A 27,145-nucleotide genomic window follows, 5' to 3' on the forward strand; every position below is an offset into this window, starting at 1 on the left:
CGCAGTGGGCACCCACTGAGCTGAATGCTGACCAAGGGGTTGTGAGACCGTCTAGAGAGGGAATTGGCAGGAAGACATGAACCAGCAGGAGGGGTCCTGTTTCCAAGAGAAGATGATGGATTTGCTGGGCTATAACTAGGTAGAGCTACACGCTGCGTCCTTTACTAAGGGGACAAGCTGAGAGCACGGCTGGTTTCATGAAAAATGGATCCCAGCCCACTAGGCTGAAAAACACCATGAGCAATACCAGGTTCTAGGAGCGGGTTCTGATTTCATTCGATACATATCCCTTTGTTTCCAATACTTCTCTCTACCTGCCATAGGCACCGACTTCCTTTGTTCCCGGGGGGTTTTCAACCCCAGCTCTGCCCCTTCCCACATCTTCCCACCCCGCTCTACCCCAGGCCCTGCCCCCACTCCACTCCACCCCCAAGACCCCACATCTTCCCACCCCCACTCCATTGCAGGCCCTGCACTTGCTCTGTCCCAGGAGGCACTGTGGGGGAGTGGGAGGTGCTGATCCACAGGGCTGACGATGGGTACTGAGCAACCACTTTTTTCCCCCTGTGGCTGCTCCAGCCCCAGAGCACCTGTGTGGTCGGCATCTGTGCTACCTGCCATTACTGGAATCGCTGCTCTTTGTTAAATAAATTTCCTCTTGTTTTTACTAGAGACGTCTCTCAGGGCCATGTGCTGGGCAGTGGGGGAGGTGGAACTGGCCTGCTGGGTGCTCTGATCCTTTGGGAAGGGCAGAGCTAGGAATGCAGTGAGTGCCACTGCCAGGGGATGCTCAGAGGGCACACGAGTTCTGGGTGCCTATCACTAGCCCGTAGAGAGAGAACCATGCTTGAGACGCCAGAGACTGGTGGAGTCAGGGACCCTCAGTGGGCAGAGACAAGGCTCCCTTGCTCTAGCAGCAGGTGCCTCAAAACTCCTGGCAAGTGGGGGTGAGGGAACATATGTGGGGCCAGCCAGGATGTTCCCACTGCCTGAACACCAGAGGGTGGCAGGGCCACCGTCTTAGCCTTGGCAGTGTTGTGGGCTGGGGAACTGGCCACCATGCAGCTGGGTCACCGGCCACACCATAAGCATGAGCAGTAGAACAGATCCACGAGGACACCGGAAGGCCTGGAGGGCTGCACACGCACTTTATGGGCTAAAGAATAGCCGGTCAGAGGCTCTTCTTTAGATATGTCATAGAATTTCATTTTCCTGAACCAATCAGGATGTGCCAAGAGGTGCGGTTATTGATAAAACATTCCCCTCTTCTGCTGAGCCAGTCTTTAACGAATGAAACAACAAGCGCTGTACATAAGCTCTTGTAGAAACAGGCCTGGCTCTAAACCAATTGTGTTCGCTTGCTTTTTAAAGTGTTGCCTAAATGAAACCTGCTCTAAAAACGTATTACTTGTAAACTGCAAAGAAAGCTTTAGATTTACACACTATATACAAAACACAAACAGTCTCACTTAAAAGAAACCCAGTGTATATAAAACAGTTGATAACACATTTTACCAGAGATAAGAATGCTAGTTCTCCTCCACACCATTTCTCTTGCCTAACTTTTAAAAAAATCTAAATGCTATTAAACCAAGTAAAGTTTTAACAAATAAACTTTTAAAACATCAATGAAAAGGTGCATGTGTGTAGATTTCTTTATTTCCCAAATGTATGTAAATTTAGCAGGCAGCCTTATTTCTTTTGACTTTTATAACAAGAATTAAATTATTGCTTTTTACATAAAACCTCTAGCATTTGTCTTTAAAAAGGGTAGAAAGCCCCTCATGAAAGTTATGCCTAACCTTTATACCAATTCCCCTTATTCCATTAACTTAATGTATCTTTATAGCCTTTGATATTTATTGGAAATTAGACCATAGTGACTTTAGCTATAAGGAGACTTTTAATTTAAACTTTTTAAAAACACAGTCTTGCAGGATAGCCTTTGTAAAGTATGAAGATTTTTGCGGTCAATATAATACCCTGCCCCAACATTTACAATAAAAAAGAGAAGCAATAATTCTGTAACTGCATGAAGGAAGGAGGTACAGATTGGCCTTTCTCTCCCGTCAGCAAAAGCATAATTTATTTTAAGACTTTCTGAACATTTAAAGCATAGGGGAAATGTCACTATAGATGAACCATATTTACATAAGTGCCCGTTTCAATAAGAAGTGAAGTTTAAAAGGACAGAAGCCCTGTGTCAACATGAACCAATGAGTAATTAGTAAGGAGAGAGATGAGCATGTGGCATATTTGAAGCAGCATGTTTCCCCGCTGTCATTTACAGAGCAGTTTTACAATCAAAAAAATTTTTTTTTTGTAAAGAGAAGTCATACTTTTGTAATTGCACAAAGAAGGGAGGTAAAATTGGCCCCTTTTGCTCCTGTTATCTGAATAAACATGTCCCACACATCCACTCCCCTCTTTACAAAACACTTGATTTTTGCAACAAAAGCATTTTTAATCACAGGATTAAAATTAAGTAAAATCAGAACTGAACTAAAGTGATTGAAAACTAGATTATCATAAATTTTTAAAATAATGTAATCATGTTTTCACAGCCTAAAGAAATGCCAAGAGCAGGAAATAGATAAGTGCATTTCATTTCCACAACTAAATAATTAGCATCCCTGCGACACAACTTAAAGAAAAGATTTTAGTAATTTTTTGTCTAAATGACTTGCATAGTAAGAAAAAACCCTGTAAAATAGCTTTCAGGAATGTAAATTGCGAAGAAGTAAGTTCCTATGGAGCCCCCAGCTCCTCCATGTTCACGTGGCCTGCAAGCAAGAGGACAGGATGAAGTGCCCAGGCGAAGGTTGCCGGCTTTCTAATTTCACAAAATTGAACACCCTTCCCCCATCCCCTGCTCCAAGGCCCCACCCCTGCCCTTCCTCTGAGGCTCCACCCCCCCACTCCCTCCAGTCCCCCTCCCTCCATCGCTTGATTTCCTCCACCCTCACTCACTTTCACTGGGCTCAGGCAGGGGGCTGGGCTGCGGGAGGGGGTGAGGGTTCCAGCTGGGGTGTAGGCTCTGGGGTGGGGCCAGAAATGAGGGGTTCCGGGTGTGGGAGGGGGCTCGAGGCAGGGGCAGGATGTGGGGTGTTGGAGTGGGTGAGGGCTCTGGCTGGGGGTTTGAAGTTCAAGAGGGGGCTCCAGGCTGCAGCCAAGGGATTTGGAGTGCGGGAGGGGGTTCCGACCTGGGGCAGGGGGTTGGGGTGCGGGTGCAGGCTCTGGCAGGAAAGGAGGGTGCGGGTGGGGATTTTGACCTGGGACAAAGGGTTCAGGGTGCGGGCTCCTGCCAGGCAGAGCTTACCTCAGGCAGCTCCCAGTCGGCAGCGCTGTGGGCTTAAGGCAGGCTCCCTGCCTGTCCTGGCTCCACACTGATCCTGGAAGTGGCCGGCATGTCCGTCTCCAAGGCAGAAGCGCAGCCACCAGAAGCGCACTGCCCCCCACATCTCCCATAGACCTTTGCTCCCAGCCAATGAGAGCTGTGGAGCTGGTGCTGGGGGCAGGGGCAGCATGAAGAGCTTCCCTGATCATCCCTGCCTCTAGAGGTCACAGGGACATGGCGGCCACTTCTGGGGAGCTGCACAGATCCAAGGCAGGGAGGGAGCCTGCCTTAGCCCTGCTGTGCCACAGACTGGACTTTTAACGGCCCGGTCAGCGGTGCTGACTGGAGCCACCAAGGACCCTTTTCAACCGGGCGTTACAGTCAAAAAATGGACACCTGGCAACCCTAGCCACCTCAGCCGCCGTCACCCAGCATTCCAGGGTGCCTTGTGAATGGAACCCCACTGCCAGGGCAGGGGTGTAGGGAGGGGGCACCCGCAGGCCAGGACAGTGGGCCTGTGCGTGGCAGCTAGTGCAGGGTCCCCAGTAGCTGTGAGAACAGCAGGTCCCCATGCAGGGAGGCAGCCCAGGGCATGGACAGGGCACTGGGCTGCCGCTGGGGCTGGATTCCTGGGTCAGGACGGCAGGGCAGCCCTTGTCCCAGCCCCTTCCCCTCTGCGGGGTCCAGGGCTCTTACCCAGGGAGTTCCCAGAGGCTCTGTTCCGACGCATCCTCCGACGCATCCTCCAGCAGAACAGGGCCACGAAGATCAGCACCACGAGGCCGATGAGCACATAGAGTATCTCGAGGCCTGGGGAGAGAGCCCATGAGACAATGAGCTCTGCCCATCTCTGCCCCACAGCCCCTGAGACCGACTCCATCTCCACCCACAGCCGCCTACCAAGGCTGACTCCCTCCCCTGCCCCATAATGCCCCAGGGCCCGACTCTGTCCCCCGCGCACAGTAGGGTGACCAGACATCCCGTTTTGGCCAGGACAGTCCCTTTTTTAAACCCTGTCACAACCGTCCTGAATTTTTTGGCAAACATGGGCATTTGTCACAAAGTGGGGGGCAGAGGAACATTGGGGGGGGGCAGGTGGCGATGCCAGCACCGTGCAGGGGGAGAGACAGGGGTCGGGTGGGGGGCAGGCAGGGGTCGGGTCAGGAGCGACACCAGCCCCAGCCTGGCATGAGGGGGCTGGCAGGACTCGGGTGAGCGGCTCAGACCAGCCCCACAGGGTGGGGGAGGAGGGCTTGGGCTAGCCCCATATGATGTTCCATTTTCCCTCTGGGAAATATGGTCACCCTACCCCACAGGTCCCCCCCCCCAGCCAGAGGCAGGTTAATGTTTCCTGGCACCCTGGGCCAGAGCAAGTGGGGGCCCCTCCCTACCTCTTCCGCCTGCAACCCCGCCCAGGGCCCCATCCTGTTCTGCCCCTTCCCCTGCAGCCCTGACCCTGTTCCACCCCCACTGGGGCCCCACAATCCATTTGTTCCTTTCTGTGCCCCCCACTTCAGCCCCAAGGCCGGAGAAACTCTGTCCCCCCTGCCACAGTCCCGGGGCTGCAGTGGGGAGCAAGCATCCTCCAGTCCCGGGGCCGCAGCGGTTGCCAACTTCCTACTCGCAGAAAACCAAACACCCTTGCCCTGCCCCCTGCCCCACTCCTCCTCTGAGGCCCTGCCCCCTGCCCCGCCCCTTCTCCAAGTCCCTGCCCCTGCTCACTCCATTACTTCCCCCCTGTCGCTCGCTTTCCCCGCCCTCACTCACTCACTTTCTCCAGGCTGGCTCAGGAGGCTGGGGGGCTCTGGGCTCTGGCTGGAAGTGCAGACTCTGATGTGTGGCTGGGGATGAGGGATTTGGGATGCAGGTGGGGGCTTTGGGCAGCGGGGGTTGGAATGCAGGGGTGGGGTGCGGGCTCTAGCTGGGTGTGTGGGTTCTGGGGTGGGGCTGGGCATGAGGGGTTTGGGGTGTAGGCGGGTGCTCCAGGCTGGGATCGAGAGACTCAGAGGGCAGGAGGGGGATCAGGAGGCTGGGGAAGGGGGTTGAGGCACGGCGGGGAGAGTGAGGGCTCCGGCTGGGGATGCAGGCTCTGGGGTGGAGCTGGGGATGAGGGGTTTGGGGTGTAGGTGGGTGCTCCAGGCTGGGATTGAGGGATTCAGAGGGTAGGAGGGGGATCAGGGCAGGGGGTTGGGGCCCGGGAGGGACTCAGGGGTGCAGGCTCCAGCTGGCGCTAATCTCAAGCAGCTCCCAGAAGCAGCAGCTTGTCCCCTCTGCGGCTCTTATGAGGAGGTGCGAACAGGAGGCTCTACGTGCTACCCGGTCCACAGGCACAGCCCCCACAGATCCTATTGCCTGTGGTTCCTGACCAATGGGAACTGCGGAGGCGGTGACTGGAGTGGGGGTAGCGTGTGGAGCCCCCTGGCTGCCCTATGCTTAGGAGCCAGAGGGAAGACACGCCACTGCTTCCCGGGAGCCTCAGGGAGCCTGCCAGCCCAGCTGCATGGAACCGCCAACCAGACAGTCAACGGCCCGGTCAGCGGTGCTGACCGCAGCCACCAGGATCCCTTTTCAACCAGGTGTTCCAGTCAAAAACTGGACATCTGGTCACCCAATATGGGACATCCCCCATCCCGCCTACCCAGTGCTTCTGCCAGGGACTGAGTTCAGGGCACAGGGGCTTTCCCCACCCCTCTCACCTGACACTTCTGCTAGAGCTCTGGGCTTCTGCTTCCCCAGGGTGGATTTTTGCTGGTGGTGGGGCACCAGCTCCCAGAGGCCCCTCCCCAGCTGCTTCTAAAGGCCCTGCCCCCTAGACTTCTCCCCCAGACCCCACAGGCTCTCTGCCCCCCAGATCTGTGCTCTGGGTTTGCCTGCGGGGGTAGCAGCCTCCAGCGCCGGAGCCAGGGCTGGCAGGAGAGGAAGCCCCATGGTGGAGAAGGCTGCTCAGAGACCCAGGAGTGGTGCCCCAGGCTGAGCAGGGCTGTGGGAACTGCTGGGACAGCCAGTAACCTTGGTGTGGTGGGCAGGAGCCCTGGCACTGCCCCTTGGAGACCGGCCTCCCCCTGGCATGGCCAGAGTGTCACTCCCGCCCACCCCGTGTCTGCAGGAACGTGGGCACGGCTACGGTGCTGGGCACTCACCGGCCTGCCTGGCACACACCACGCTGGCCTTGTAGCCACGGCCACACTGCCCGGGATCCAGCTGGCTCAGCTGGCACTCGCTGATGAGAGACTCCTGGCCTGAGCATCTCACGCTGTCCAGCCAGACGTCACCGGCCCCTTGACCAAACTGAACTCCCAGGGCTGACTGTGCCGTGCCGCAGCCCAGCTGCTTGCACAACACCCCTGCCTCCGGCAGGCCCCAGCCGGCGTCACACACAGCTCCCCAGGTGTTGTTAATCAGCACCTCCACTCGCCCGGAGCAGGAGTTTGAGCCATTCGTCAGCCGCAGCCTCAGCGGGCCCTGATCTGAAACACAAAGCACAGGGCGTGAGATACAGGCGCCCAGATACCCGACACGGCTCGCGGATGGGGTGTGTGTGTCTGCACAGAGCAGAGAGGAGCCGTTTCTATTTCATCCCACCTGCGTGTGTGCATGTGTGCGCACACACACACACAAACACACACACACACTCAAACACACGCTGCTACACAAGCAGACACACACACAGTCCCATGCACAACCCCCATTCGTTGTTATGCTCACACACACATTGCCTCAAATACACACACTGTCACACGCACACATACTGCCATTAGGGTTGCCAACCGTCTAATCACACAAACCCAAACACTCTTGCCCCGCCCACTTCTCTGAGGCCACGCCCCCGCTCACTCCAGCCTCCCTCCCTCTGTCGCTTGCTCTCTCCCACCCCCACTTTCATCCAGTTGGGGCAGACGGTTGGGGTGCAGGAGGAGGTGCGGGGTGCAGGCTTTGGGAAGTAGTTTGGGTGCGGGAGGGGGCTTAGGGCTCGGGTAGGCGGTTGGAGTGCAGGAGGCAGATGGGAGCTGCAGCCAATGGGAGCTGCGGAGTCAGCGCTCAGGACGGGGCAGCGTGCAGAGACTCTGGCATTTTAAGTCTATACAGGAAGAAGACTGGGTGTCTTTCTCTGATAACTCAAACAGAAGTTGTGGCCTTGGCTCAAGAGAGATTCTCTTGCCGAGTTTTGCCGATGGCCTGACTCAATGCTCAAAACGCTCCCTTCCAGCCTTAAACTCTATTACCCTAATACAAGAACTAGGGTAATACAAGAACTAGGGGTCACCAAATGAAATTAATAGGCAGCAGGTTTAAAACAAATAAAAGGAAGTTCTTCTTCACGCAGCGCACAGTCAACTTGTGGAACTCCTTACCTGAGGAGGTTGTGAAGGCTAGGACTATAACAATGTTTAAAAGGGGACTGGATAAATTCATGGTGGCTAAGTCCATAAATGGCTATTAGCCAGGATGGGTAAGAATGGTGTCCCTAGCCTCTGTTCGTCAGAGGATGGAGATGGATGGCAGGAGAGAGATCACTTGATCGTTGCCTGTTAGGTTCACTCCCTCGGGGGCACCTGGCATTGGCCACTGTCGGTGGACAGATACTGGGCTAGATGGACCTTTGGTCTGACCCGGTACGGCCTTTCTTATGTTCTTATGTTCTTATGTTCTAAACAGGCTCCACGCACAGAGACAGCATGAGAATGGGAGAACAGGCTCTCTCCTCACCACTGAAATGAAGCCACCTCTTGGGTGGGCCAGGCAGCTGAGAAACAGGACAGGGAAAAATGGCCCAGCTGTTTAGAACAGGAAGCGAGGAAGCAGCCTGTGTCCAATCATAGCTCCCAAAGAACATTACAGGTTCAGGATTAATTAACTAAGATGAAAATTGGCCACAAGAATGGGGATACCAGACCTACTCTTGACAAAGTGACCCTCGTTTCTAGTCCATGTAATTGGCTATGGGCTCAATTTGATACCATATCCAACCAATGAGGCCTGTGATTACACAGTGCCCCGTTGTGCCATAGCGGGGCAGGCAATCATAGATTCATCGACTTCAAGGCTAGAACGTACCTTTGTAAACATCTAGTCTGATCTCCAGCATAGGGCAGAGAACTTCTCCCAAAATAATTCCGAGAGCAGAGCTTTTACAGAAACATCCATTCTTGACTCAACAATTGTCTGCAATGGTGCCCAGAGCCCGCAACCCCAGGGGGCTGCTGTAGCTCAGGGCCGGTCCCCCATTAAGCCCTTGGGGTGCTGAGGGACGGTGTGAAGTATCACATATTGTTCTCTCAGTTTATATTTCTGCTACCCTCAGGCATACAATGCAATCGTCATCAACTTTCAATATAATGGTTAAAATGTAACGTGATCAGTTTTAATACATTACAGTACATCTTAAAATAAGGGATGGGTCGGCATCGTACGGGACAAATCATTGACATACGGGACAGTGTCTTGAAATGAGGGATGGGTGGGCACCCTAATAATAATTCTAAACCTAATAATTTTAAATGTATCATTCATTGGCTCCTATTTTACATCTTGATATTTCCAAGTTAAGAAGCAAGCAGAACCACCACTAATACACACTTGCCCTTGACAAGATTAAATCTAGATGAGGCAATACAATAGAAAACATACTCAGAAAGAAACCCTGTACTTGCGGAGGGAGTAAGACTGCATTACCTAACATGGCTTTTCCATTTCTAACGTCTATGACCACATAAATGTTTGCAGGATGCAGGACTGCCACAGCAAAATCACAATGAACTTGGACGTAACAGAACAGGTGTTTGAGATCCCTTTCATATTCCTGTGCCTGTTCTGGAATGGTGTTTGAGTGGGGCCAGGTTCCTCTGGGATTCCATCTTTAATTTCCTGTAGCTTCATCACACAGCAACACTAACACTTCCTCCATGAGGATGAATAGGCAGGATACGACTTTCTTCAGAGCTACATTTACTGGCCAAAAGAGGTCACTCAAGAGCAACATTATTGATCCCAGGAGCTAACCCCTTTGCCTTTACAGACCTTTTAACCTGGGGAGCGAGATGTACCCATATAAAAAATACTACAGTGTATTGTTCCAAATGAGTGGTCTGAAACACTGTAGTTAACCATGTTTAAACATGATTCTTGCAAGAAAGGTGGTAATAGTTTCCAAACTCAGAGTTAACAAGGCCAACAAATCCCAGATATGATCCCACAACACACATGGAAAGAATCTAGCACAGGGTACTAGTATCACTACTGCTGTCAGGATTGAAGAGTAGTGGATAATAGCAACTGCAATTTTGTGAAATAGATCCACTTCCAAAATCAAAGTGTAAAACATACTCCATGTGTATTCAATGTGGAAGGGGAAACATGGATGTTACTGACTTACAGCTGATAAAACTCACAGAGCCAAATTTGGTCCAGTTTATTTAAAGCGCTGCTCTACTCAAAAAGTGTTTGTGCAGAAACTGCATTATGGTACTTAACAGAGCTCTTCTCTATTTTTCATTGAGTCATATCTGCTGATAGTGTCAAAAATAAGCTTTTACTACTTTTTTTTTCCTCTTAGCCCCAAAGAGTCAAACTCTAGCCACCCATGACAGGTCTAGACTGTTCTTAAAAACCTCCAAGGATGGGAATTCCACAGCCTCCCTAAGACCTTTTCCAGTGCTTAGCTATACTTAGAGATTTTCCTAATATCCAACCTAAATCTGCCTGGCTGCAAACTGCAATTGGTGGACATGGAGAACAACTGATCACCATCCACTAACAACCTTTTACATATTTGAAGACTGTTATGTGTATCCTCAGCTTTCTCTTCTCTAGATTAAAGATGCCCAGTTCTTTCAATCTTTTCCTCATAGGTCACTTTTTCTAAACCTTTTATCATTTTTGTTGGTTTCCTCTAGATTCTCTCCAGTTTATTACAAGTTACATTTAAACAGGGGCATACACATTGTCTTAACATTCCTAGATATTTTACCATTAGTGATCACTCACATTTGCCTCCTTTATCCAAAGGACAGAAGACAGCCATGGGTGAATTGACTTGGTTCCACCCCTTATTCCATGAAGGCCTACCAGGATATACTACAGATGGTCCTGAGCAGCAAAGTTTGGGGCAGGGGTTTTACTTCACAACCATCTATAATATTAAATGAAACCCGTACAAGAAACCACCATTATTAGATAACTTTTTTCTTAATAAACTGTTCCAGAGTCAGGGCCGGCTCCAGACCCCAGCGCGCCAAGCAGGCGCGTGGAGCGGCATTGTCCCTGCAGGGCGGCATTTGGCTCCGGCGGACCTTCCGCAGTCATGCCTGCGGGAGGTCCACCGGAGCCCCGGGACGAGCGGACCTGCCGCAGGCATGACTGCGGAGGGTCCCCTCTTCCCGCGGCTCCGCTCGAGCTCCCGCAGGCATGACTGCGGTGGGTGCGCTGGTCCCGCGGCTCGGACGGAGCTCCCGCAGGCATGCCTGCAATGCTCCACCGGAGCCGCAGGACCACGGGACGGTCCGCAGCCACTTCTGCACCGGCCGCGGGACCGGGAAGGGCGGCGCGGCGCCGCCCTGCTTGGGGCGGCGGATTTTCTAGAGCTGCCCCTGCTTACTGTGACCCCCAATGGGTTCCCCGCAGGACAGGCCCTTAGCACCATGCTGGGACATTGGAGTCAGCGCTGACTCAGATGGGAGCAGGGTCTGTGCTGAAAGCTTCCCAGTCCGAACCCAACAGCACCCACAGTAATATCATGGAGGGTTACCTGAGCACACAACACCAGCATCTTTTCCATGGTTACAGCGATTGTCTCCCCTAAGCCGAGCCATGCAATCGGAGAGGGCAGCTTCTGTCCCTTTGCAGTTGACGTCATCCAGCCAGATATTCCCTGATCCTTGCCCAAATCGAGCCCCGCCTGGGGCTGATAACGCCGTCCCACAGCCCAGCTGCCTGCACACGACTCCAGCATCAGTTACGTCCCAGCCGTCATCACACACGGTTCCCCACTGCAGGTTGTGAAGCACCTCGATTCTCCCAGCGCAGTGACTCGGGCCATTCACCAGTCGGAGCGGAATCTGCTCTGAAATGGCTGAGTCCACAAATGCCCCAAGGGAATAAACATTCAGGGAGGTTCCTGTGCATCTGAGCGCTAGTGACCTTGGGGAGGGGATCTCCCTACACCCCCTCTGAATTTCACCAACACCCCCCGCCACAATTTTGTGAACTTGTTACATGCAGTGTTGCCAATTTAGTGATTGTTTGGAAATTTGATTTCAAATTGAAACATAAATACAAACTTTAAAAGCATATACAGTGTATGATAAAATATGTGTATCTGAAAAAGTACAATAGATTTGAAAAGTATGAACATAGACTAGCTTCCTTATACAGCTGTTGTTTTCATGACAATGTCAGTGCATTCATTTCTGTGATGTTGGCCAACCTAATAATTTCAAATGATGATTTGTACGCAAAATCTAACTGAGCTCTCCCTGACAGCTAGTGATGAGTTAGGGGCTGGGGGGAAAGGCTTCAGGACCAGATTGTAGTTACATTCACACCTAATCTACCTAAGGGTATGGCTACACTGGCGATTTGCAGCGCTGGAAAGCCTCACCAGCGCTGCAATTAGTAAGTGGCCACACCTGCAGGGCACTTCCAGCGCTGCAAGTCCCTGGCTGCAGCGCTGGCCGTATACCTCACTCAGCATGGGGAATAAGGATTCCAGCGCTGGTGCTGCAGCGCTGGTCATCAAGTGTGGCCACACACCAGCGCTGTGATTGGCCTCCAGGGAATAAGGTGTATCCCAGAATGCTTTTATAAATTACTCTCTTTGTTTTGTTATGCAGCCTCTCTTTGTTTTGTTGTGAACGAGCTCCGATCGGAGCTCCGTTCTGTACCTGGCTGTAAACAATCAAATCAGGCAGGGAGAGTGAATGAAACAGAACGGAGCCGATCGCGGAGCTCCGTTTGAACTGCTTATCTATAAAAACAAACACTGATCACAGCAAACAGAAGCTATCTGTACCTGGCTGTGAACGATCAAATGAGAGGCAGGGCAAACAGTGTTGGATGCAGGCTGTTAGGGTTCGCAAACATTTTGTGATTTTTCCAATCTCTCTCTTCCCCGCTCCCTGTCACAGTACACCACAGGGAGTGAGTGAAACGGGCGGGGGGGGGGAGTCCGTGTTGGAGGCAGGCTGTTTGCAATTAGAGTTAAGACTAAGGGCTCATGAACATTTTGTGATTTTTCCAATCCAGGAAGCTAACACACAGTGTTGGCTCCAAAAATCCACACTCTCTATCTTCCCCGCTCCCTGTCACAGTACACCACCCTCGACCCCCCTCTTTTGAAAAGCACGTTGGTGCACTTGAATGCTGGGATAGCTGCCCATAATGCAGCACTCCCAACAGCGCTGCAAATGTGGCCACACACCAGCGCTGGTAGCTATGAATGTGGCCACACACCAGCGCTGCTCCTACACAGCTGGATGACCAGCGCTGCAAACCGTAAGTGTAGCCATACCCTCAGTATCCAGCAAATAGAGCTGTGTTGCCCAAGTGATAGATTTTGCCTGGGGTTGGGTTACAAATCACTTGAATGCAGGGGGGTAATGAAATGTTGTTGTTCTTATTGTATGAGTAAAGGGCAGTAGAACTGTACTTAGCCTGTGCTGATTGAGAGCATCAAGAGAGAGGGTGGCGACAAGTGTTTTGCTTGATGGTCTGTCTGAGTCACAAGTATTATTTGACCTCCTGTCTCCACTGTTCAAAGGCAGAGCTGATTAGGCTCCATAGATAGTGTTTTGTTTTGTTAAGTGATCACTACAGCTGAAACCACTGATAATCACGTCTAACGGCTAGTCTACACTGGAGGGGGGTGTCGATGTAAGATATGCAACTTCAGCTACGGGAATAGCGTAGCTGAAGTCAATGTATCTTATTTCGACTGACCTCTGGTCCTCACGGCACGGAATCGATGGTCGCGGCTCTCCCATCGACTCCGCTACCGCCGCTCACCCTGGTGGCGTTTCGGAGTCAACGAGAGCACGTTCGGGGATCAATATATCGTGTCTAGATGAGACACAATATAGCGATCCCCGATAGATTGATTACTACCTGCTGATTCGGCAGATAGTCTGGACATTCCCTAGGTGCTTAGACCTGCTAAATGCTGTGCTGGGGCACTGGGGCCAACACTGACTGCGAGGGGAGAGCATCCCCTACCGAGCCCCCATCCTGCTCCCCGCAGCACAGGCATGTAGAACTGTGGAGGGGATATAGGGTCGGCACTGACACCATGGGAAGCACGACACTTACTGTCAGGGGCGGCTCTAGACCCCAGCGCGCCAAGCAGGCGCGTGGGGCAGCCCTTTCCCTGGGGGGGCGGCATTTTGCTCCGGTGGACCTGCAGAGCTCAACCGGAGCCGCGAGAAGAAGGGACCCGCCGCGGGATCGGGGAAGGGCGGCGCAGCGCACCGCGCTGCTTGGGGCAGCCTCTTTTCTAGAGCCGCCCCTGCCGCTAGGCCCTGCTTCAAGGTGGCTCCCCCCGCCTCATGTGGGCAGAGCGCTCCGGGGAGACAAGGCCCCTCGCTCACCGCCCGCCCGCGGCGTTAGCCGGGCTACTTAGGGGGACGCCTCCGCGCAAGCCGGGATCGGGGCGGCTGTGTCCCCCGAGCTCCCTTACCCTCCGGCAGGGGCTCCAGCGCGGTACCATAACCCGCCAGTTCCTCCTCCTCGCTGTCGCTGGCCTCCGGCGCCGCCATCTTCTGACCAGGGCGCCGGGGCCAGGCCGCTGTCACGTGAGAGAGGCGGGGCGCTCGGCGGGCGCCGCCATCGCCGCATGGGGATGGAGCAGAACGACCTGGGGCCTGCTCGGAGTTAGTCTGCTCTCGCCTGCCGGGGGTTGCGCTCAGGTGCCCAGAGCCCGCAACCCCAGGGGGCTGCTGTAGCTCAGGGCCGGTCCCCCATTAAGCCCTTGGGGTGCTGAGGGACGGTGTGAAGTATCACATATTGTTCTCTCAGTTTATATTTCTGCTACCCTCAGGCATACAATGCAATCGTCATCAACTTTCAATGTAATGGTTAAAATGTAATGTGATCAGTTTTAATACATTTCAGTACATCTTAAAATAAGGGATGGGTCGGCATCGTACGGGACAAATCATTGACATACGGGACAGTGTCTTGAAATGAGGGATGGGTGGGCACCCTAATAATAATTCTAAACCTAATAATTTTAAATGTATCATTCATTGGCTCCTATTTTACATCTTGATATTTCCAAGTTAAGAAGCAAGCAGAACCACCACTAATACACACTTGCCCTTGACAAGATTAAATCTAGATGAGGCAATACAATAGAAAACATACTCAGAAAGAAACCCTGTACTTGCGGAGGGAGTAAGACTGCATTACCTAACATGGCTTTTCCATTTCTAACGTCTATGACCACATAAATGTTTGCAGGATGCAGGACTGCCACAGCAAAATCACAATGAACTTGGACGTAACAGAACAGGTGTTTGAGATCCCTTTCATATTCCTGTGCCTGTTCTGGAATGGTGTTTGAGTGGGGCCAGGTTCCTCTGGGATTCCATCTTTAATTTCCTGTAGCTTCATCACACAGCAACACTAACACTTCCTCCATGAGGATGAATAGGCAGGATACGACTTTCTTCAGAGCTACATTTACTGGCCAAAAGAGGTCACTCAAGAGCAACATTATTGATCCCAGGAGCTAACCCCTTTGCCTTTACAGACCTTTTAACCTGGGGAGCGAGAGATGTACCCATATAAAAAATACTACAGTGTATTGTTCCAAATGAGTGGTCTGAAACACTGTAGTTAACCATGTTTAAGCATGATTCTTGCAAGAAAGGTGGTAATAGTTTCCAAACTCAGAGTTAACAAGGCCAACAAATCCCAGATATGATCCCACAACACACATGGAAAGAATCTAGCACAGGGTACTAGTATCACTACTGCTGTCAGGATTGAAGAGTAGTGGATAATAGCAACTGCAATTTTGTGAAATAGATCCACTTCCAAAATCAAAGTGTAAAACATACTCCATGTGTATTCAATGTGGAAAGGGGGAAACATGGATGTTACTGACTTACAGCTGATAAAACTCACAGAGCCAAATTTGGTCCAGTTTATTTAAAGCGCTGCTCTACTCAAAAAGTGTTTGTGCAGAAACTGCATTATGGTACTTAACAGAGCTGTTCTCTATTTTTCATTGAGTCATATCTGCTGATAGTGTCAAAAATAAGCTTTTACTACTTTTTTTTTCCTCTTAGCCCCAAAGAGTCAAACTCTAGCCACCCATGACAGGTCTAGACTGTTCTTAAAAACCTCCAAGGATGGGAATTCCACAGCCTCCCTAAGACCTTTTCCAGTGCTTAGCTATACTTAGAGATTTTCCTAATATCCAACCTAAATCTGCCTGGCTGCAAACTGCAATTGGTGGACATGGAGAACAACTGATCACCATCCACTAACAACCTTTTACATATTTGAAGACTGTTATGTGTATCCTCAGCTTTCTCTTCTCTAGATTAAAGATGCCCAGTTCTTTCAATCTTTTCCTCATAGGTCACTTTTTCTAAACCTTTTATCATTTTTGTTGGTTTCCTCTAGATTCTCTCCAGTTTATTACAAGTTACATTTAAACAGGGGCATACACATTGTCTTAACATTCCTAGATATTTTACCATTAGTGATCACTCACATTTGCCTCCTTTATCCAAAGGACAGAAGACAGCCATGGGTGAATTGACTTGGTTCCACCCCTTATTCCATGAAGGCCTACCAGGATATACTACAGATGGTCCTGAGCAGCAAAGTTTGGGGCAGGGGTTTTACTTCACAACCATCTATAATATTAAATGAAACCCGGACAAGAAACCACCATTCTTAGCTAACTTTTTTCTTAATAAACTGTTCCAGAGTCAGGGCCGGCTCCAGACCCCAGCGCGCCAAGCAGGCGCGTGGGGTGGCATTGTCCCTGCAGGGCGGCATTTGGCTCCGGCGGACCTTCCACAGTCATGCCTGCGGGAGGTCCACCGGAGCCCCGGGACGAGCGGACCTGCCGCAGGCATGACTGCGGAGGGTCCCCTCTTCCCGCTGCCCGCTCGAGCTCCCGCAGGCATGACTGCGGTGGGTGCGCTGGTCCCGCGGCTCGGACGGAGCTCCCGCAGGCATGCCTGCAATGCTCCACCGGAGCCGCAGGACCACGGGACGGTCCGCAGCCACTTCTGCACCGGCCGCGGGACCGGGAAGGGCGGCGCGGCGCCGCCCTGCTTGGGGCGGCGGATTTTCTAGAGCTGCCCCTGCTTACTGTGACCCCCAATGGGTTCCCCGCAGGACAGGCCCTTAGCACCATGCTGGGACATTGGAGTCAGCGCTGACTCAGATGGGAGCAGGGTCTGTGCTGAAAGCTTCCCAGTCCGAACCCAACAGCACCCACAGTAATATCATGGAGGGTTACCTGAGCACACAACACCAGCATCTTTTCCATGGTTACAGCGATTGTCTCCCCTAAGCCGAGCCATGCAATCGGAGAGGGCAGCTTCTGTCCCTTTGCAGTTGACGTCATCCAGCCAGATATTCCCTGATCCTTGCCCAAATCGAGCCCCGCCTGGGGCTGATAACGCCGTCCCACAGCCCAGCTGCCTGCACACGACTCCAGCATCAGTTACGTCCCAGCCGTCATCACACACGGTTCCCTACTGCAGGTTGTGAAGCACCTCGACTCTCCCAGCGCAGTGACTCGGGCCATTCACCAGTCGGAGCGGAATCTGCTCTGAAATGGCTGAGTCCACAAATGTCCCAAGGGAATAAACATTCAGGGAGGTTCCTGTGCATCTGAGCGCTAGTGACCTTGGGGAGGGGATCTCCCTACACCCCCTCTGAATTTCACCAACACCCCCCGCCACAATTTTGTGAACTTGTTACATGCAGTGTTGCCAATTTAGTGATTGTTTGGAAATTTGATTTCAAATTGAAACATAAATACAAACTTTAAAAGCATATACAGTGTATGATAAAATATGTGTATCTGAAAAAGTACAATAGATTTGAAAAGTATGAACATAGACTAGCTTCCTTATACAGCTGTTGTTTTCATGACAATGTCAGTGCATTCATTTCTGTGATGTTGGCCAACCTAATAATTTCAAATGATGATTTGTACGCAAAATCTAACTGAGCTCTCCCTGACAGCTAGTGATGAGTTAGGGGCTGGGGGGAAAGGCTTCAGGACCAGATTGTAGTTACATTCACACCTAATCTACCTAGGTATCCAGCAAATAGAGCTGTGTTGCCCAAGTGATAGATTTTGGCTGGGGTGGCGTTACAAATCACTTGAATGCAAGGGGGTAATGAAATGTTGTTGTTCTTATTGTATGAGTAAAGGACAGTAGAACTGTACTTAGCCTGTGCTGATTGAGGGCAGAGAGAGAGAGAGAGAGAGAGGGTGGCGACAGGTGTTTTGCTTGATGGTCTGTCTGAGTCACAAGTATTATTTGACCTCCCATCTCCAGTGTTTAAAGGCAGAGCTGATTAGCTCCATAGATAGTGTTTTGTTCTGTTAAGTGACCACTGCAGCTGAAATCACTGATAATCAGGTCTAAATGCTTAGTCCTGCTGTGGGGCCTGTGTTTCTGTGGAAGAGACGGCCCAGCCTGCACTAGCAGTGAGGTTCTCCCACTGAGAGCTTAGCTGAAATCACTGAGAGCTGGTGGAACCTCAAGAGACCAACTCGCAGAGGTCACAGTGGCAGGTGGTAGCAGAAGGTGACGGTGCAGGGCCATTGGCAACAGAGCACAACGCACAACAGAGGCCAGAGCAAACAGTGAACAGCTGGAGGAACGAGCAAGGTGCATTCCTGCCCCCTAACTGGGAGGTGAACTCATGTGAAAGCACCTCTGAACAATCTGAGTCTCCACTGACCAAGGACAACACCCGTGAGTGGGGTGCAATGGAGGGAAAAGTGAGGGGCACGTTAAATAAACATTTGTTTGTTGGACTATATTTTAGTGACTGCGCGCCAGAATGCTAGATTTGTGACTGGGAATGGAAACTTATATAAATATAAGCAACAAAGAATCCTGTGGCACCTTATAGACTAACAGACGTTCTGCAGCATGAGCTTTCGTGGGTGAATACCCACTTCTTCAGATGCAAGATGCAAGTATTCACCCACGAAAGCTCATGCTGCAGAACGTCTGTTAGTCTATAAGGTGCCACAGGATTCTTTGTTGCTTTTACAGAACCAGACTAACACGGCTACCCCTCTGATACTTTATATAAATATGTTTCCTAGTAGGCCAAGATTTTTAAAATGCATTATTTGCCAGGGTTATCTCACATTGTTGTTATCTTGAGAGGTCATTATGTTGGGAAGTTTCTGTACTGAACACTTTTATTATTATAATTAGTTTTATATAAGAACGGCCATACTGGGTCATACCAATGGTCCATATTGTCCAGGATCCTGCCTTCCGACAGTGGTCAAGGCCAGGTGCTTCAGAAGGAATGAACAGAACAAGTAACTATCAATTGATCCATCCCCTGTTGCCCATTCCCAGCTTCTGGCAAACAGGCTAGGGACACTAAGAGCATGGCGTTGCATCCCTCCCCATCCTGGCTAATAGCCACTGATGGACCTATTCTACAGGAATTTATCTAGATTTTTTTTTGAAATCCTGTTATACTTTTGGTCTTCACAGCATCCCCTGGTAAAAAGTTCCATGGGTTGACTTTATGTTGTGTGAAGAAGTACTTCCTTTTGTTTTTTTTAAACCTGTTGCCTATTAATTTCATTGGGTGACTGCTAGTTCTTGTGTTATTTGAAGATTAAATAAAACTCCCTTATTCACTTTCTTCACACCAGTCAAGATTTTATAGACCTCTAACATATCCCCGCTTAGTTGTCTCTTTTCTAATCTGAAAATTCCCAGCCATTTTAATCTCTCCTCCTGTTTCATACCTCTAATCATGTTAGTTGCCAGTCTTTATACCTTTTCCAATTTCAATAGATCTTTTTGGGGATGGAGTGACCAGATCTGCACACAGCATTCAAGATGTGCACGTACCATGGATTTATATAGAGGCAATATGATATTTTCTTTCTTATCTATCCCTTTCTTAATGATTCCTAACATTCTGTTTGGTTTTTTGACTGCCGCTGCACATTGAGTGGATATTTTTGGAGGACCATCCACAATGACTCCAACATCTCTTTCTTGAGTGTTAACAGCTAATTTAGACCCCACGATTTGGGATGTATAGTTGTGATTATGTTTTCCAATGTGCATTACTTTGCATTATATTTTCCTTATATTGAATTTCATCTGCTATTTTGTTGCCTAGTCAACCAGTTTTGTGAAATCCCTTTGTAGCTCTTCACAGTCTGCTTTGGACTTAACTATCTTGAATAATTTTATATCATCTGCAAATTTTGCCAGCTCACTGTTTACCCATTTTTCCAGATAACTTATGAATATGTTGAACAGTAATGGTCCCAGTACTGACGACCCCTCAGGGATAGCACTATTTATCTCTCTCCATTCTGAAAACTGATGATAATTTATTCCTAACCTTTTGTTTCCCATCTTTTAACCAGTTACTGATCCATGAAAGGACTTCCCTCTTATCCCATGATGGCTTAATTTTTTAAAGTCAATTTAAATTAATTTTTTTTTAATAAATTACATTTGTTTTAGAAATCTGGAACTGTTATGTGTTTTGGTGTACTTTGCATTATCCTTATGTTAAATTTGCATTATTCTAACAAAACATTTAATTTATTGATATCTCTTTTATATGTTGCAGGTAAGAGTGCAAATGAAAAGACAAAAAACAATGCAACAATTTTTCCTCAAAGGCCTCAAAAGCCAACCAAAGTGAAGAACACTTCAAGAACGAAGAATATATCAACGTGTCATCTGAAGGTTCTGTTGAGATGAGTTTCTGTCTGCATCCTGTAAAACTTGCCCATACCGGTATTGCCCTGGCCTCTTCTTTTATCATTCAGTGTTGAACGCATTCTAAAACAATATGCATTTCCTCACCTTTTGGGGGCAAAGCCAGACTTTAAGGCAACTGCTCCCCTACTTGGTTGTGCCAATCAGAAACGAACACAAACAGGTTTTGGGCCCCGTCCTCTATGACACTTCTATGATGTCATAGTTGGTACTTTAGGCCTGCCTGCCATGTGCAGGCAGGGAGAGGAGAATGAAAACGAATCCTGTGTATCCTGTGTACACCCGTAACCGAGCCTGATCACCTCAAGCCTCTCTCTCAGCTCACATGTTTCAAACAGAGTTTCTACGTCACGGTCGTTATGCATTGGTATGTATTTGTAAGTATCGGTTATTACTAAATGCTGCATCTCTGTTTATAAATATTGTTAGTAGATATTTTAGTTATTGTGTGTTTTAAGTTTCATTAACTCTATTAGCTAATCATACGCTGCTCCCTTACCCCTTGTAATTATCCCCAATAAAACTTTAAATTGATTAACTTTAGTTGTGTGTGTGTCTGCAGTTTGCATTGTGACCCATATTCTCCTTGCATCCCTTACCAATATAGTCTATTGCCACGTGCAGCCTGGTAAATAACAGGCCTGCATTTTCTTTCGCCCCTGCGTGTACGTGGCAATCCACAGGTTCAAGTGGTATATTTACATCCGGTCAGCCTGAAGCACAAATACAGCTGCCTACTGAAGAACTGTGTGGGGGAAATGCAGTCAGCACTGACACCATGGGAAGAGCAACACTTACTGTGATGCCGAATCGGCTCCCTGCAGTACAGGCCCTTAACACCATGCTGGTGCACCGGGGTCAGCGCTGACTCAGACAGGAGAGCTGGGTCTGTGCTGAAAGCTTCCCAGCCCAATCCCTGCACCACCCACAGTCACGTGATGGATGCAACTTACCTGAGCACACAACACCAGCAACTTCTCCATGGGTACAGTTACTGTGTCCCCAAGGACGAGCCCTGCATTGGGAAAGGGCAGCTTCTGTCCCTGTGCAGCTGACATTACCCAGCCAAATACGATCAGATCCTCGCCCAAACTGAGCCTGACCTGGGGCTGATAATGCCGTCCCACAGCCCAGCTGCCTGCACACAACTCCAGCATCCTGTAAGTCCCAGCTATCATCACACACGGTTCCCCACTGCAGGTTGTGAAACACCTCGACTCTACCAGTGCAGTGACTTGAACCGTTCACTAGTTGGAGCTCAGCCACTTCTGACATGTTGGAGCCTGTAAAACACAAGGGAATAAACACTTAGGAGGTTCCTGTGCATCTGAGCTCGCGTGTCACTGGGGAACGTAGCACCTCTCACAAACGGATCTGACCAGTCTCTGCACACAGCAACTGCCTGTCAAGGGCTCCCCTACACTGACCAAGCTAATCACTTGGACAGTGTTGAAGTTTGTCCACTCCCCTCCCAGCCAGCTCTCACCTAGCTAGGCAGACTGGACAGCAGTCTGTCCTACTGCTCCCACTAGAGCACTTAAAAAGATCACCCCCCGCACTGCTGGCAGGAACCTCCTGGGGAGCAGATTTACACCCTCACTCCTGGCACTGGTATTCGCTAAAGTGCGATACTGTGCAGGGCTGCGGGGCAGATGCTGGCACAAGCATCTCGGTGATTGGGAGCTGAACACAGTCACCCATCTCATTAGTGGTTGCCTTAGCATGACATCAGCATCGAATTTACATGTGTAGGCACCATAGCTCCCTGAAAACCTCACCCAGAGTCCATCCCCCGTAGATCTGCCTGGAGCGCAGGGACGCCTGGCAGGAACCTGCTGCGCACCAGGCTGACAATGGTTCCGACCAGTGCAGAGGCAATGCACACTTCCTACAAGCAGATTGGCCCCCTCCTGAAGCAAACCCCTGCCCCTGCGCTTCCTGCTGACTTGCCACGACTGACTTGGCAACATCGTTTTGTGGCAGCCATTGCTGCACTTGTGTCTAGTGCTGCCAGCCCAGTACCAATCTCAGATGAATGATGACATAGCTGGGCTGACAGTTGTTTCCTCACAGAGGGGCAGAAACTCTGAGATAGAGACTGCCGTGCTGATGGATTTTCAGAAGCCCTAACTTGTATCTGCCTATTTGCAACCTGGGATGTAGATCCTAGGCTAGGCTTAATGGGCCCCTGACTGGCCTGGTCAGAGGGACTGCTGCAATGCAGAGATTTGCCTTAGGCCAATCCTCTCAGTGTGCCTGTGGGGCAGTAATACAGACAGTCACATGTTGTGGAGGAGAAAAGTATCATTAGCAGTCTGGACCTCAAGGATGCACAGTCAGGTGGCTGAACAAGCTTGAGGTAAGCATGGTGGGAATGAGCTCTCCTGACAGATAGTGATGAGCTGGAGAGAGGAAAAGGCTTCAGGACCAGACTGTGTTTACATGAACACACCCATGCTGCCTAAATATCCAGCAGACGGAGCTGTGTTGGCTGGTGCTGGGTTACGAATCACTGTAGTACTTAAACGCAGGGGTAGTGAAATGTTGTTGTCCTGATTGTCTCAGTAAAGGGCAGCAGAACTGGCTTTAACCTGTTCTGACAGAGGGGCTCACCCACAACTGAACTGAATTCCTTTTGGGCACTATCTTGATGTTTGACCGGCAAAGGCAACCTTGAGAGGCCATCTGCATTGCCGTGCAGAGTGGATTTCCGATATTTGATTTCATATGTGTGCTGAAAGTACAATGCCCAATGTTGCATACAACTAGCAGCTAATGGGGGAATGCCTGTGTAGGGTCCAAAAATCGACGTCAGAGGTCGATGGTCTGTGAGAAGAGTAAACTTTCGCCCAAACAGGAACTGATGAAACTTCCGAATTCAAAAAACAATTCCTAATGCCTCACGTTCGATTTGGGCGTAGTTAGTTTCTGCTTTGCTTAGAGTGCGTGAAGCAAAAGCAATAGGTTTCTCTTCTCCCGAAGGCATAATGTGCGACACGACTGCTCCCACTCCATAAGGGGAGGCATCGCAGACCAATTGTAGAGGTAAGGATGGATCAAAGTGCGTTAGAACTTCAGAATTTAGCAATGCATCCTTAGCTTTGTTAAATGCAACATCACAGGCTTCAGTCCACTTCCAGGCCTTGTTCTGCCCAAGGAGCTCATGAAGTGGTTTTAGCAGTGTGGCTAACTGTGAGATGAACTTTCCATAGTAGTTCAGTAGTCCTAGAAACGAGCGCAGCTGGCTTACATTTCGAGGTGGGGGAGCCTCCACAATAGCTTTAACTTTTGCAGGGACTTATGAAGACCTGCAGAGTCAATGATGTGTCCCAAATATTCAACAGAGGGCTTGAAGAATTCACACTTGTCTTTGCGAACTCGTAGGCCATTCTCTTCCAGTCTTTGTAGGGTAGCCTCTAAATTCTTTAAGTGATCCTCTTCATTTCTTCCAGTGACCAGGATATCATCCAGATAGCACTGAACTCCTGACAAGCCACACAAGATCTGGTCCATAGCCCTCTGGAACAGGGCGGGAGCAGATGTTATTCCGAAGGGTAGGCGGCAGTATCGATAAAGCCCCTTATGAGTCACAATAGTCAACAGCTCTTGGGACTTTTCATCGACGTGCATCTGTAAATATGCTTGACTCAGATCAATCTTACTGAACTTTTGTCCCCCAGCCAGGCCTGCGAAGAGGTCATCGATGTGGGGAAGCGGGTATTGCTCTGCACACAACACTGGGTTGACAGTGACTTTAAAATCACCGCAAATCCGGAGAGAGCCATCTTTCTTCACTATTGGAACGATAGGAGTGGCCCATGAGCTATGGGTAACTGATATTAGGACTCCATTGGTGACCAGGCGCTCCAGGTCTGCTTCAACTTTTGGCCTGATGGCATATGGCACAGTTCGGGCTTTTGGATATTTTGGTGGACTGTCAGGTTTAATGTTCAATGTCACAGTGATTTCCTTCATACTTCCCAAATCATCTCCAAAAACAGCAGCATGTTTCCTTAGTATAGGGGTTAGACTGGTTTCTTCTTTAGTCATCCGGTGCACTTCTGCCCAGTTCAGTTGAATCTTCCCAAGCCAAGACCTACCCATTAAGGCTGGGTAGTTACCTCACCACAAACAGTGGCAATTTAGCCACCTGTCCATTGAGCTCCACCTTAACATCAATAGTGCCCAGCATGGGCACAGCTTCTCCCGTATACGTCTTCAGAACAGTTTTTGTTGCCTTAAGTGGAAAATGCTGTAGCTTTTCTTTATACACAGTCTTGGAGATCAGTGAGATGGCTGCACCGGTGTCCAGTTCCATGCGTATACGTTTGCCATCCAATAACGGGGTTACCCAGTATTCATGTGAGCCCACTGCCAAAGACAAAACATGCCGTGGCACTTTCTCTTGCGCTGAGGTGTCACCTTGATCATCCTGGGTCTGCTCTAGGGTATGCAAGGTTCCTCTTTTGTCGGCCAGACCACAGGCCTCCTTTTCTTTTGTTTACAGGCACACTCAATGTGTCCCTTTGCCACAGTGTCGACACACCAGGTCCTTACACCAGCATTCTGATGCCTGGTGACCCGGCTTACCACAGCGGTAACATTCTTGACTCTGCACCGTTTGTGGGTCGGTTCTTGTGACACTTTTGCACCCTAGGGATGCACGATGTATTGCGCCTCCTTGTAGCCAGTTCCATGGAGACAGCAATATCAACAGCCTTCTGTAATGTAAGCTGAGCCTCTGTCAGTAGGTGCTTCCATATAGCTTCACTGTACAGGCCACACACTAACCTGTCACACAGGGCATCATTTAACAGCTCTTTAAATTCACAGTGTTCTGCTAGCTTTTTTAAAATGGCTACAAATTGTACAACTGTTTCATCTTCCTTTTGGTCTCTTTTGTGGAACCTATATCTTTCAGCAATTACCACTGGTTTGGGGGAGAAATGGGACCCCAGGATTTCCACAATGTCACTGTAAGATTTAGTCTCAGGCTTAACAGGGTGTAGTAAGCTGCGTAGCAGGGAGTAGGTTTTAGCCCCTACAATACTTAAGAATATTGGCACCTTCTTCGCTTCTGTAATGTCATTTGCAATACCAAAAAGCTCAAAACGCTCAGTATACACATGCCACTGCTCTATATTCTCATCAAAAGGTACTCCTGGTCAGAGTAGCCATGATTTTAGTTTCACTTTCACAGTCAGTGCAAACAAGCAGTATTTTTATTTGTTTGTTTTGTACCTTGACTTCTACTTCCTTCTGTTACTGGAGCAGCACCAGGATGTCACCCTCGTCGCCACTTGTTATATCCTTTGGGGCAGCCGGTTTAGGAAGAATCACTTGAGGCCAGACAGCAGACAGCTAACAAAACCACCATTTTATTTACAGACTCAGAGAACTCACCCAGCCGGCTGAAGCTGGCTGATCTATCCCCTAATAATCTAACTCAGTTACCATAGGAACCAAAACCATGACAACCAAATACACAACAAACACCCTGCCACTCAATGCGTCCATGGCCGCCCACAGCCCAGCTGCCTGCACAGCACGGCCACGTCGCCCAGGTCCCAGCCGTCTTCACACACGGTGCCCCAGCGCCCATCCAGACGCACCTCCACCCGCCCGGCGCAGCGGTGGGGGCCACCTACCAGCCTCACCTCTGGCAAAGCAAACGCAGCTGCTGAGACGCCTGCTCCAGGGCCTGCAGGGACTGAAGGCCCAGCTCAGTGCGAGGCATTGCCAGCGAGTGCAGAATGGGCTTTCCTGCGACATTAACCCTGGGCCCTTCTCCCAAACCTCCCTCCTGCCACATGCTGCATAGACAGGTCACGGAGCCAAGGAAATGGCGCAGCATCAGTGCTCCTGCTTTACAGAGAAGAAACTGAGGCACAGAGACAGGACACACAGTGAGCCTTGTGCAGAGCAGGGAGTAGACTGTCTCCCCACACCCCTGCTCTAACCACTAGACCCCACTGTTACCCAAAATTGGGCCAGCTAGTAAGCTTTGAGAGGACTAATGACCCACCAGAGTTTGGCAAAAAGCAGCACATTTATTATACTGTTAGCTAAGCTCAAAAGAAGGTTGGGGGCGGGGGAGGTTCACACTCACATACACCTTGTCTACCTGGGAGCTCTTAGCATCTTCCAGCTGTTTAATCAGCCCATTGATCCCACAAGCATTCCAGCACGGAGGGGGAGGGGGAAAAGCCACTTCACAGGTATTCAGAGAGGGAGAAGAGACAAAAGGAGGGGGAAGTGTAACAGACCTTTTCAGCATACAGGTTAGACAGAGCATAGAGATCACTGCTGCTCTAACAACACCCACCCCTCCCAGAGCTAGGGATGGGGGGGGGGGGTCAGGAACAGGGCCCTATAAGGTCAGCCGCACCCCCAGGCTGGGGCTAGGGGAAGTCCCTGTAGCAGACCGAGCACTCACCCCCATGGAGCCTCCTGCAGGTCATCTGGGAATTAGCTCAATTCCAGCCCTCAGAGCACCTCCTGCCAGCTGGTGTCTCTCCTGCCTCAGACCCCATTGCCCCTTTCCTTTGGGGTTCTGCCCACCACAGTACCCCCCACACTCTGGGTCCCCCCTCTCAGGGGAACCCCCAACCCTCTAAGCCCACCTCACCTCAGGGGCTACTGCCAGTTATCAACTAGCCCCCTTTCTCTGGGGCAGACTGCAGTCTGTAATGGCCACTCATCATTGGCAAGGAGGACGGACCAGCTGCCTCTGCCTATCCCCAGGCTGCACCTCTGCAGCCCCAGTACCTTCATAGGCCTTTACCAAGGCCTCAGCCTGGAGAGTAGCCAGGCTAGAGCTCTCCAGCACCACTCTGCT

At 50.3% G+C, this 27,145-nt stretch overlaps 1 pseudogene; it reads right to left on the bottom strand.

Annotated features, from left to right (window-relative positions):
* Nucleotides 1-1,629: 1,629 nt before the first annotated feature.
* On the bottom strand, nucleotides 1,630-27,145 carry LOC120394937 (annotated as a pseudogene).

Source organism: Mauremys reevesii, unplaced genomic scaffold, assembly GCF_016161935.1.
Source record: "Mauremys reevesii isolate NIE-2019 unplaced genomic scaffold, ASM1616193v1 Contig84, whole genome shotgun sequence".
Classification (NCBI taxonomy): Eukaryota; Metazoa; Chordata; order Testudines; family Geoemydidae; genus Mauremys; species Mauremys reevesii.